The sequence below is a fragment of the Ranitomeya variabilis genome, chromosome 5 (assembly GCF_051348905.1).
Source record: "Ranitomeya variabilis isolate aRanVar5 chromosome 5, aRanVar5.hap1, whole genome shotgun sequence".
In the NCBI taxonomy this organism is placed as follows: Eukaryota; Metazoa; Chordata; class Amphibia; order Anura; family Dendrobatidae; genus Ranitomeya; species Ranitomeya variabilis.
In genome coordinates this window covers 95467822-95478908 of record NC_135236.1, presented here as the reverse complement: position 1 = coordinate 95478908, position 11087 = coordinate 95467822, and positions in this window count along the sequence as shown.

The window sequence follows — 11087 nt, the reverse complement described above, 5'->3', positions numbered from 1 at the left end:
TTGCTAATTCAAAGCTATTTTGCCCCTTGTGTCTCTGCACTGTACAGAGACCAGGCTAACTGGTAAGTGTTGACTCGGCAGTGAGCAAGGAGGGTTCTTCTGATTCGGCTTTGCGTCGGCAGCTGTCTGTTCTGCAACAGCTTCACTGAGCAGGAAACATAGCTTATTGTAGAAAACCAACCAATTCACCCACCTTAGATAATTCATTGATTTAAACAAAAATTGAGAAATTGAAAGAAAAAAAAAATGTCATCTACGGAATTCCAGGAATTTTGGTTTGATAAGCTACAACAAGTTTGCCCTTTGTACCCTGCCCTGCATCGGGGCTCGATCCTATGCAGGATGCTACTGGGAAAACTATCTCCAGATGCAGGCACAATAAAATTTAATTTCAACAAAAATATGAAAGAAGGTGAGAGTCATGAGACAAATTGGAACAGTGAAGCCTGGAACAGGATACGTTTTGCATTGGGAACAATTTTGATTTTGTGACTAAACCTACTTTTTCATAAACCAATAGCAGCTAGATTTTTTTCAATGAGGCTGAGCACACCTGATTATTTTTCAAAAGGAAATACGATCCATCAACTGTGGTGAAGTTGGAAAGTGAGAGTTCAGTTTACTTATAAATGGACGTATGTTTCTAGTCACACCGAGGGCTAACTGAGGAAGGAATGGAGAAAGAGTAATGAAAATAGTAGGTGAGGATAGAACTGATGACAGTGACCAGAGACTACTTTGGTGTGGACTGGTTACTAGAAAGACAATCATGAGAAGAAGAAAAAAGACAGCTTGAGCCTTCTTCATCTTGCTGGTCAGGTTAACATAGTTTACAGCTTATTTTAAAACAGCACAAACTACACACTGCAATAAGTTGGTCCTCTGGCAATGTGAAAAAAAAAATATTTTTTCTATGTACCATTACATAGTAATCACCAACAACACTTGCAGTACCATGTGCTCCATAGCTGACCGCAGAACTAGCAGATTTTAGCCATTCTTCGCCTGCGCTGTGTATCATAGAGGCCAACCACCTCGTCCTTTGGTGACATCATCTCCTCTGGTTCTCAGGTCTTGTCCACCACAGGTTCGTTATCATTGTCATGTCTGATTCATCCCTCCCTACCTAATTCCCACTTAGAGATTTGCTCTGGCTCAGAGTGCTAGTATCTCTGACAGTGCCTCAACAAAGCTCATCAATAAAGTAAAGTCATCCATCTCCTCACGCACCATATCATCCAAGTACAAAGGCTGACTGTTCATTTCGCCCAATAAATAACTTGGAAGAAATTGTTCTGCTGTAATATGTTTCTTAGCCCCGGGTGTGCAGTATTTTAGGGAACTAAAAGGCAGAACAGAAACAAGTGTCATTGACAGAATGGAAATTCGACTATGTACAATTTTAAATTTTTTCATCTTGGAGCAAGTGGACTGAGCAGAATACTGACTTTGGCTGATGGTGTTGCTGTCATGGGCTACATAATCCTCCTGTGAATGAGACAAGTGATGTGACATATATTCCATGAAGCACTCTGCTTCCTGCCACATTTTGGTTTAACGTACATTTTGGTCACAATTATAAAATTTACAATGTTTTCAAATATTCTTTGCCACACTAGGTAGGGTTTATGTGACCACCAGAAAGCCTAAGGTAATATGGGGCATATTTTTGTATTTAGCATTTTATGGGGCCGTTATTAATCTTTGTGCAGCATTATATAGGGCATATTTTAATATGGAGCATCTTATGGGGCCATCATTAACCTTTGTACAGCATTATATGGGGCATATTTTAATATGGAGCATCTTATGGGGCCATCATTAACCTTTGTGGAGCATTATATGGGGCATATTTTTCTATGGAGCATCTTAAGGGGCCATCATTAACCTTTATGGAGCATTATATGGGGCATATATTTGTATGGAGCATCTTATGGGGCTCCTGATTCAATATGGATATTCAAAAACATTTAACCTACTGATGTCTCAATTAATTTTACTTTTATTGGTATATATTTTTATTTTTGAAATTTATCAGTAGCTGCTGCATTTCCCACCTTAGGCTTATACTCGAGTCAATAAGTTTTCCCAGTTTTTGTGGCAAAATTAGGTGCCTCGGCTTATACTCTGGTCGGCTTATACTCGAGTATACATGGTATCTCCCCCTGACCCAAAATGCAATATAATCCTAATTGCTATTTTGCTTTGCAACTACATGTAGGTTTATGCTTAGAAACGAGCATACAGTAAAAGCATATGTTCGTGGGGTATAGCACATAGGGTGTGCAATTGAAAAATTGGACTATTAGACAGGTATTCAAAAATTTTAATGTGTCAGTATTTTTAACCCCTTCACCCCCAAGGGTGGTTTGCACGTTAATGACCGGGCCAATTTTTACAATTCTGACCACTGTCCCTTTATGAGGTTATAACTCTGGAACGCTTCAACGGATCCTGGCGATTCTGACACTGTTTTCTCGTGACATATTGTACTTCATGACAGTGGTAAAATTTATTCGATATAACTTGTGTTTATTTGTGAAAAAAACAAAAAGTTGGCAAAAATTTTGAAAATTTTGCAATTTTCCAACTTTGAATTTTTATGCCCTTAAATTACAGAGATAGGTCACACAAAATACTTAATAGGTAACATTTCCCACATGTCTACTTTACATCAGCACAATTTCGGAACCAAAATTTTTTTTGTTAGGGAGTTATAAGGGTTAAAAGTTGACCAGCAATTTCTCATTTTTACAACACCATTTTTTTTTAGGAACCACATCTCATTTGAAGTCATTTTGAGGGGTCTATATGACAGAAAATACCCAAGTGTGACACCATTCTAAAAACTGCACCCCTCAAGGTGCTCAAAACCACATTCAAGAAGTTTATTAACCCTTCAGGTGTTTCACAGGAATTTTTGGAATGTTTAAATAAAAATGAACATTTAACTTTTTTTAACACAAAATTTATTTCAGTTCCAATTTGTTTTATTTTACCAAGGGTAACAGGAGAAAATGTACTGCAAAAGTTGTTGTACAATTCGTGCTGAGTACGCTGATACCCCACATGTGGGGGTAAACCACTGTTTGGGCGCACCGCAAAGCTCGGAAGGGAAGGAGCGCCATTTGACTTTTCAATGCAAAATTGACTGGAATTGAGATGGAACGCCATGTTGCGTTTGGAGAGCCCCTGATGTGCCTAAACATTGAAACCCCCCACAAGGGACACAATTTTGGAAAGTAGACCCCCTAAGGAACTCATCTAGATGTGCGGTGAGCACTTTGACCCACCAAGTGCTTCACAGAAGTTTAAAGTGCAGAGCCGTAAAAATAAAAAATCATATTTTTTCACAAAAATTATATTTTCACCCCTAATTTTTTATTTTCCCAAGGGTAAGAAAAGAAATTGGACCCCAAAAGTTGTTGTGCAATTTGTCCTGAGTATGCCAATACCTCATATGTGGGGGTAAACAACTCTTTGGGTGCATGGCAGAGCTCGGAAGGGAAGGAGCGCCATTTGACTTTTCAATGCAAAATTGACTGGAATTAAGATGGGACGCCATGTCGCGTTTGGAGAGCCCCTGATGTGCCTAAACATTAAACCCCCCCACAAGTGACACCATTTTTGAAAGTAGACCCCCTAAGGAACTTATCTAGATGTGTTTTGAGAGCTTTGATCCCTCAAGTGTTTCACTACAGTTTATAATACAGAGCCGTGAAAATAAAAATTCTTTTTTTTTTTTGCAAAAATGATTTTTAGCCCCCAGTTTTGTATTTTCACAAGGGTAACAGGATAAATTGGACCCCAAAATTTGTTGTCCAATTTGACCTGAGTACGCTGATACCCCATATGTGGGGGGGAACCACTGTTTGGGCGCATGGCAGAGCTCGGGAGGGAAGGAGCGCCATTTGGAATGCAGACTTAGATGGATTGGTTTGCAGGCGTCACGTTGCATTTGCAGGGCCCCTGATGTACTCAAACAGTAGTAAACCCCCACAAGTGACCCCATATTGGAAACTAGACCTCCAAAGGAACTTATCTAGATGTGTTGTGAGAACTTTGAACCCCCAAGTGTTTCACTACAGTTTACAACGCAGAGCCGTGAAAATGAAAAATCTTTTGTTTCCCACAAAAATGATTTTTAGCCCCCAAATTTATATTTTCCCAAGAGTAACAGGAGAAATTGGACCCCAAAAGTTGTTGTCCAATTTGTCCTGAGTATACTGATACCCCATATGTGGGAGGGAACCACTGTTTGGGCGCATGGCAGAGCTCGGAAGGGAAGGAGCGCCATTTGGAATGCAGACTTAGATGGATTGGTCTGCAGGCATCACGTTGCATTTGCAGAGCCCCTGATGTACCCAAACAGTAGAAACCCCCAAAAGTGACCCCATATTGGAAACTAAACCTCCCAAAGAACTTATCTAGATGTGTTGTGAGAACTTTTAACCCCCAAGTGTTTCACTACAGTTTACAACGTAGAGCCGTGAAAATAAAAAATCAGTTTTTTTCCCACAAAAATGATTTTTAGCCCCCAAAATTTATATTTTCCCAAGGGTAACAAGAGAACTTGGACCCCAAAAGTTGTTGTGCAATTTGTCCCGAGTACGCTGATGCCCCATATGTTGGGGTAAACCCCTGTTTGGGCACACAGGAAAGCTCAGAAGGGAAGGAGCACTGTTTTACTTTTTCAATGCAGAATTGGCTGGAATTGAGATCGGATGCCATGTCACGTTTGGAGTGCCCCTGATGTGCCTAAACAGTGGAAACTCCCCAATTCTAACTGAAACCCTAATCCAAACACACCCCTAGCTCTAATCCCAACGGTAACCCTAACCACACCCCTAACTCTAATCCCAACCCTAATCCCAACTGTAAATGTAATCCAAACCCTAACCCTAACTTTAGCCCCAACCCTAACCCTATCTTTAGCCCCAACCCTAACGCTAACTTTAGCTCCAACCCTAGCCCCAACCCTAGCCCTAACCCTAACCCTAGCCCTAACCCTAGCCCTAACCCTAACGGGAAAATGGAAATAAATACATTTTTTTAATTTTAATAGTTTTCCCTAACTAAGGGGGTGATGAAGGGGGGTTTGATTTACTTTTATAGCGTTTTTTATATCGGATTTTTATGATTGGCAGCCGTCACACATTAAAAGACGCTTTTTACAGCAAAAAAGTTTTTGCGTCTCCACATTTTGAGACCTATAATTTTTCCATATTTTGGTCCACAGAGTCATGTGAGGTCTTGTTTTTTGCGGGACGAGTTGACGTTTTTAATGATACCATTTTCGGACACGTGACAGTTGATCGCTTTTTATTCCGATTTTTGTGAGGCAGAATGACCAAAAACCAGCTATTCATGAATTTCTTTTGGGGGAGGCGTTTATACCGTTCCACGTTTGGTAAAATTGATAAAGCAGTTTTATTCTTTGGGTCAGTACGATTACAGCGATACCTCATTTATATCATTTTTTTATGTTTTGGCGCTTTTATACGATAAAAACTATTTTATAGAATAAATAATTATTTTGGCATCGCTTTATTCTGAGGACTATAACTTTTTTCTTTTTTCTTTGATGACGCTGTGTGGCAGCTCGTTTTTTGCAGGACAAGATGACGTTTTCAGCGGTACCATGGTTATTTATATCCGTCTTTTTGATCGCATGTTATTCCACTTTTTGTTCAGCGGTATGATAATATAGCGTTGTTTTTTGCCTTGCTTTTTTTTTTCCCCCTACGGTGTTCACTGAAGGGGTTAACTAGTGATATAGTTTTATAGGTGGGGTCGTTACGGACGCGGCAAAACTAAATATGTGTACTTTTATTGTTTTTTTTTTATTTAGATAAAGAAATGTATTTATGGGAATAATATATATATTTTTTTTTTCTTTATTTAGGATTTTTAATTTTTTTTTCTTTACACATGTGGACATTTTTTTTTTAACTTTTTTACTTTGTCCCGGGGGGGACATCACAGATCGGTGATCTGACAGTTTGCACAGCACTCTGTCAGATCACCGATCTGACTTAGAGCACTGCAGGCTTACCAGCGCCTGCTCTGAGCAGGCACTTGGTAAGCCACCTCCCTCCCTGCAGGACCAGGATGCCGCAGCCATCTTGGATCCGGGACCTGCAGCAAGGAAGGAGGTAGGAGACCCTCGGAGCAATGCGATCACATCGTGTTGCTCTGGGGGTCTCAGGGAAGCCCGCAGGGAGCCCCCTCCCTGCTCGATGCTTCCCTGTACCGCCAGTACACCGCGATCATGTTTGATCGCGGTGTGCCGGGGGTTAATGTGCCGGGGGCGGTCCGTGACCGCTCCTGGCACATAGTGCCGGATGTCAGCTGCAATAGTCAGCTGACACCCGGCCGCGATCGGCCGCGCTCCCCACGTGAGCGCCGCCAATCGCGCTGGACGTACTATCCCGTCGGTGGTCATACGGGCCCACCTCGACGGGATAGTACGTCCAATGTCAGAAAGGGGTTAAAAGATTAAAATAAATAAATAAATAAATGTTTACCCCAAAGTCTTTACTAGTGTTGAGCATTCCGATACCGCAAGTATCGGGTATCGGCCGATATTTGCGGTATCGGAATTCCGATACCGAGTTCTGATATTTTTGCGATATCGGGACTCGGGATCGGAATGCATATTCATGTGTAAAATAAAGAATAAAAATAAAAAATAGGGATATACTCACCCTCTGACGCGCCCTGGTGGTAACCGCTGCAACCGGCAGCCTCCGTTCCTAAGAATGAGCGAGTGAAGGACCTGCGATGACGTTGCGGTCTTGTGATTGGTCACGTGAGTGGTCACATGAGCAGTCACGCGACCAATCACAAGCCGCCACGTCATCGAAGGTCCTTCACTCGCTCATTCTTAGGAACGGAGGCTGCCGGTTGCATCGGTTACCACCCGGGCGCCTCAGAGGGTGAGTATATCCCTATTTTTTATTTTTATTCTTTATTTTACACATAAATATGGATCCCAGGGCCTGAAGGAGAGTTTCCTCTCCTTCAGACCCTGGGAACCATCCAGGATCACTTCCGATATTTGTGTCCCATTGACTTGTATTGGTATCGGGTATCGGTATCGGCGATATCCGATATTTTTTGGATATCGGCCGATCCAATCCGATACCGATACTTTCAAATATCGGAAGGTATCGCTCAACACTAGTCTTTACCAAAAACAACAGGAAAGAAAAGCAAGAACCCATAACAGGCCACTCTATATTGGTGTTGTGTGTGTGTACAGGTCTCATATTGGAATAATATAGCAAGGTAGTGTGCAAAAAATAATTTTTTACAGCATACACCATGAGGTAGACAGTTGCTTTTACATTTCTGCAATGTGAAGATGTTTGGTTTGTCTTTCAATAATATAAAATCTCTTGTCCCTTTCACAACCAGGATGCACACTTTCTGTGACACAAAAGCTTAGATTCCAGGATTTTTCTTTAGTAGCAAAATTAGGACAGATTGGTACTAACTTGCCCTCCTTGTTTGCAGTACGTGAAAAATATTCTTATTAAAGCGCTGTTAATGTGGTGTATCACAGATCTACAGTGTCCTTTTTAGATCATGATCAGATATCAAAGTGAAACGTCATAATAATTTCAGTTTGAGGTTAAATACCCTGTCTGAGAACTGTCTTTAACATCTGACTGCGATATGTGAGTTTAATATCTTACTTTGATATGTGACTTTAATATCTGACTTTGATATGTGACTTTAATATCTGAATCTGATATCCGAATTTGACATTTGATCATGGTTTAAAATGGACACTGTACATATCAATTATTTCACAGTCACACTGACTATAAAGGTCCAGTACTTCCCTATAACATGAATCTTTGGATTATTATTCACAGACTGAGACTACAACTCCCATTTTCAATATGCTTCAGCACTGTAGTAGTACACCACAGTCAGATTTAGGCATTTATATATTCCTATGTGGAATGAGCAGTGCACTGTGACCTCCTATACCTAGTCTGTAAAATTCTAACATGGCTCTGCTTAGCAAGCCCTCATATTTTAAATTGGCTGTGATAGTCCACCTGATTGACTGTGCTAGCTCATATGATGTCATTTCTGCAGGGCTTTATATGGAAGTCCACATGGCTGTACCATGTGCCGGAAAAAGTGAAAAGCCACATGAGCACTGCAGTACTTTACTCTGTCCTAGTCAGAATAGAGAAGTAGACCTGTACAGGAGTGCGATGTCAGGGATACTGTGTGGTTGAAGTAGGGATGCATATCAAGAAGAAGAGAGGTGGAGGGCAAAGACCAGCGACGCCTCTCGGACCAGACCACGTGAGTGTAATAATAGGTCTTTTCCTTGTCTTACAGGTCTGGTTTGGGGCATATACAGTAGAGAAATTAAGTATACACTGCCGATTTTGCAATTTTCCCAACTACAAAAGCGGAGAGGTCTGTAATTTTTATTGTCGGTACACTTCCACTGTGAGAGACTGAATAAAAAAAACCACAGAAAATCACATTTTATGATTTATTTGCATTTTATTGCATGAAATAAATATTTGATACAATAGAAAAACAGCGCTTAATATTTGGTACAGAAACCTTTGCTTGCAATTACAGAGGTCAGATGTTTCCTGTAGTTCTTAGCAAAGTTTTGCATACACTGCAGCAAAGATTTTGGCCCACTCCTCCATACAGATCTTCTCCAGATCTTTCAGGTTTCCAGGCTGTTGCTGGACAACATTGTGTTTCATTGAATTTCAGCTCCATCCAAAGATTTTCTACTGGGTTCAGGTCTGGAAACTGGCTATGCCACTCCAGGACCTTGAAATGCTTCTTACGGGGCCACTCTTTAGTTTTACTGGCTGTGTGTATCAGGTTATTGTCATGCTGGAAGACCCAGTAATGACCCATCTTCAGTGCTCTTACAGAGGGAAGGAGGTTGCTGGACAAAATCTCATGATATATGACCCTATATATCCTCCCTTCAATACGGTGCAGTCGTTCTGTCCCCTCTGCAGAAAAGCAGTGCCAAAGTATGATGGTTGCTCCATCATGTTTCATGGTTGGAACAGTGTTATTGGAGTTGTACTCATCTTTCTTCTTTCTACAAAAACAGCGAGTGGAGTGGATACCAAAAAGTTCCATTTTGCCTCTTCTGACTAAATGACCTTCTCCCATGCCTCCTCTGGATTATCCAGATGGTCATTGGTGAACTTCAAACAGGCCTGGGCATGTGCTAGCATTAGCATGGGGACCTTGTGTGCCCTGCAGGATTTTAATCCATGACGGCATGGTGGATTACTAATGATAAGGTTTGAGACTGTGGCCTCAGCTCTCTTTAGGTCATTGACCAGGCCCTCCCATGTAGTTCTGATCTGATTTCTCACTTTTCTCAGAATAATTCTTACCCCACAAGGCGAGATCTCACATGGATCCCCAGACCGAGGAAGATTGACAGTCATCTTGTGTTTCTTCCATTTTCTAATAATTGTGGCAACATTTGTTGCCTTCTCATCCATCCAGGCATTGTGCAGGTCTACAATTTTGTCCCTGGTGTTCTTAAGCTGCTGTTTGGTCTAGGCCGTCGTGGAGAAGTTGGAGTGTGATTGAATGAGTGTGTGGACAGGTTCAATCAGGGCCGTATTTGCCACTAGGCACAAGAGGGCACGTGCCTAGGGCGGGGACAATGCAGGGGGCGGCACCTGAGCAAGGTTTGCTGTTTTTTTTTTTGTTGTTTTTTTTTTATAAAAGCTGGGTCACCTCCCGACCGCCCCCGCCCCCCCTGCCCCCCCGGCCGCCTGCCCAGAAACCTTCCACCTACCCTCTTTGAAGACGATACTTACCCTGCTCCAGCGATGCCTGGTATCGGCTTCTGCAGCACTCCTGAATGAGCGGTCACGTGGTACCGCTCATTAAGCTCATGAATATGCGCATGTTCATGACCCTAATGAGCGGTATTATGTGACCGCTCACGCAGGAAGAAGGTGCTGCGCCGGGAGTCGGGACAGAGCCAGAGGGATGTCGGCGCGGCCGCGCGGTGAGGAACAGGTAAGTATGAGGGATGGAGGGACGGGGGGACAGGGGAGGGGGGATGAAGGAGGACGGTAAGCTGCGCCATTCAAGATAGGAGTGGGGGTGGGGTGGAGAGATGAGCCATGCATACAGGGGGGAAATATGAGCCATGCATACAGGAGGGGTAAATATGAGTCATGCATACAGGGGGGGGAATATGAGCCATGCATACAGGAGGGGGAAATATGAGCCATGCATACAGGGGGGAATATGAGCCATGCATACAGGAGGGAGAAATATGAGCCATGCATACAGGAGGGGGAAATATGAGCCATGCATACAGGGGGGGATATGAGACATGCATACAGGGGGGGAAATATGAGCCATGCATATAGGAGGGGGAAATATGAGCCATGCATACAGGGGGAGAATATGAGCCATGCATACGGGGGGGGGGGTGAAATATGAGCCATGCATACAGGAGGGGGAATATGAGCCATGCATACAGGAGGGGGAATATGAGCCATGCATACAGGGGGGGAATATGAACCATGCATAAAGGAGGGGGGTCATTATACAGTATTAAGCATCATGTGGGATCATTGTACAGTATGGAGAACTGTGTGGCCATTATACAGTATTGAGCATCATTTGTGGCCGTTATACAGTATGGAGCATCATGTGTGGCCAATGGCCATTATACAGTATGGAGCATCATGTGTGGCTGTTATACAGTATGGAGCATCATGTGTGGCCAATGGCCATTATACAGTATGGAGCATCATGTGTGGCCATTATACAGTATTGAGCATCATGTGGGATCATTATACAGTATGGAGAACTGTGTGTGGCCGTTATACAGTATGGAGCACTATGTGTGGCCATTATACAGTATGGAGCACTATGTGTGGCCATTATACAGTATGGAGCACTGTGTGGCTATTATACATTATGGAGCATCATGTGTGGCCATTATACACTATGGAGCATCATGTGTGGCCATTATACAGTATTGAGCATCATGTGTGGCCATTATACAGTATGGAGAACTGTGTGTGGCCATTATACAGTATGGA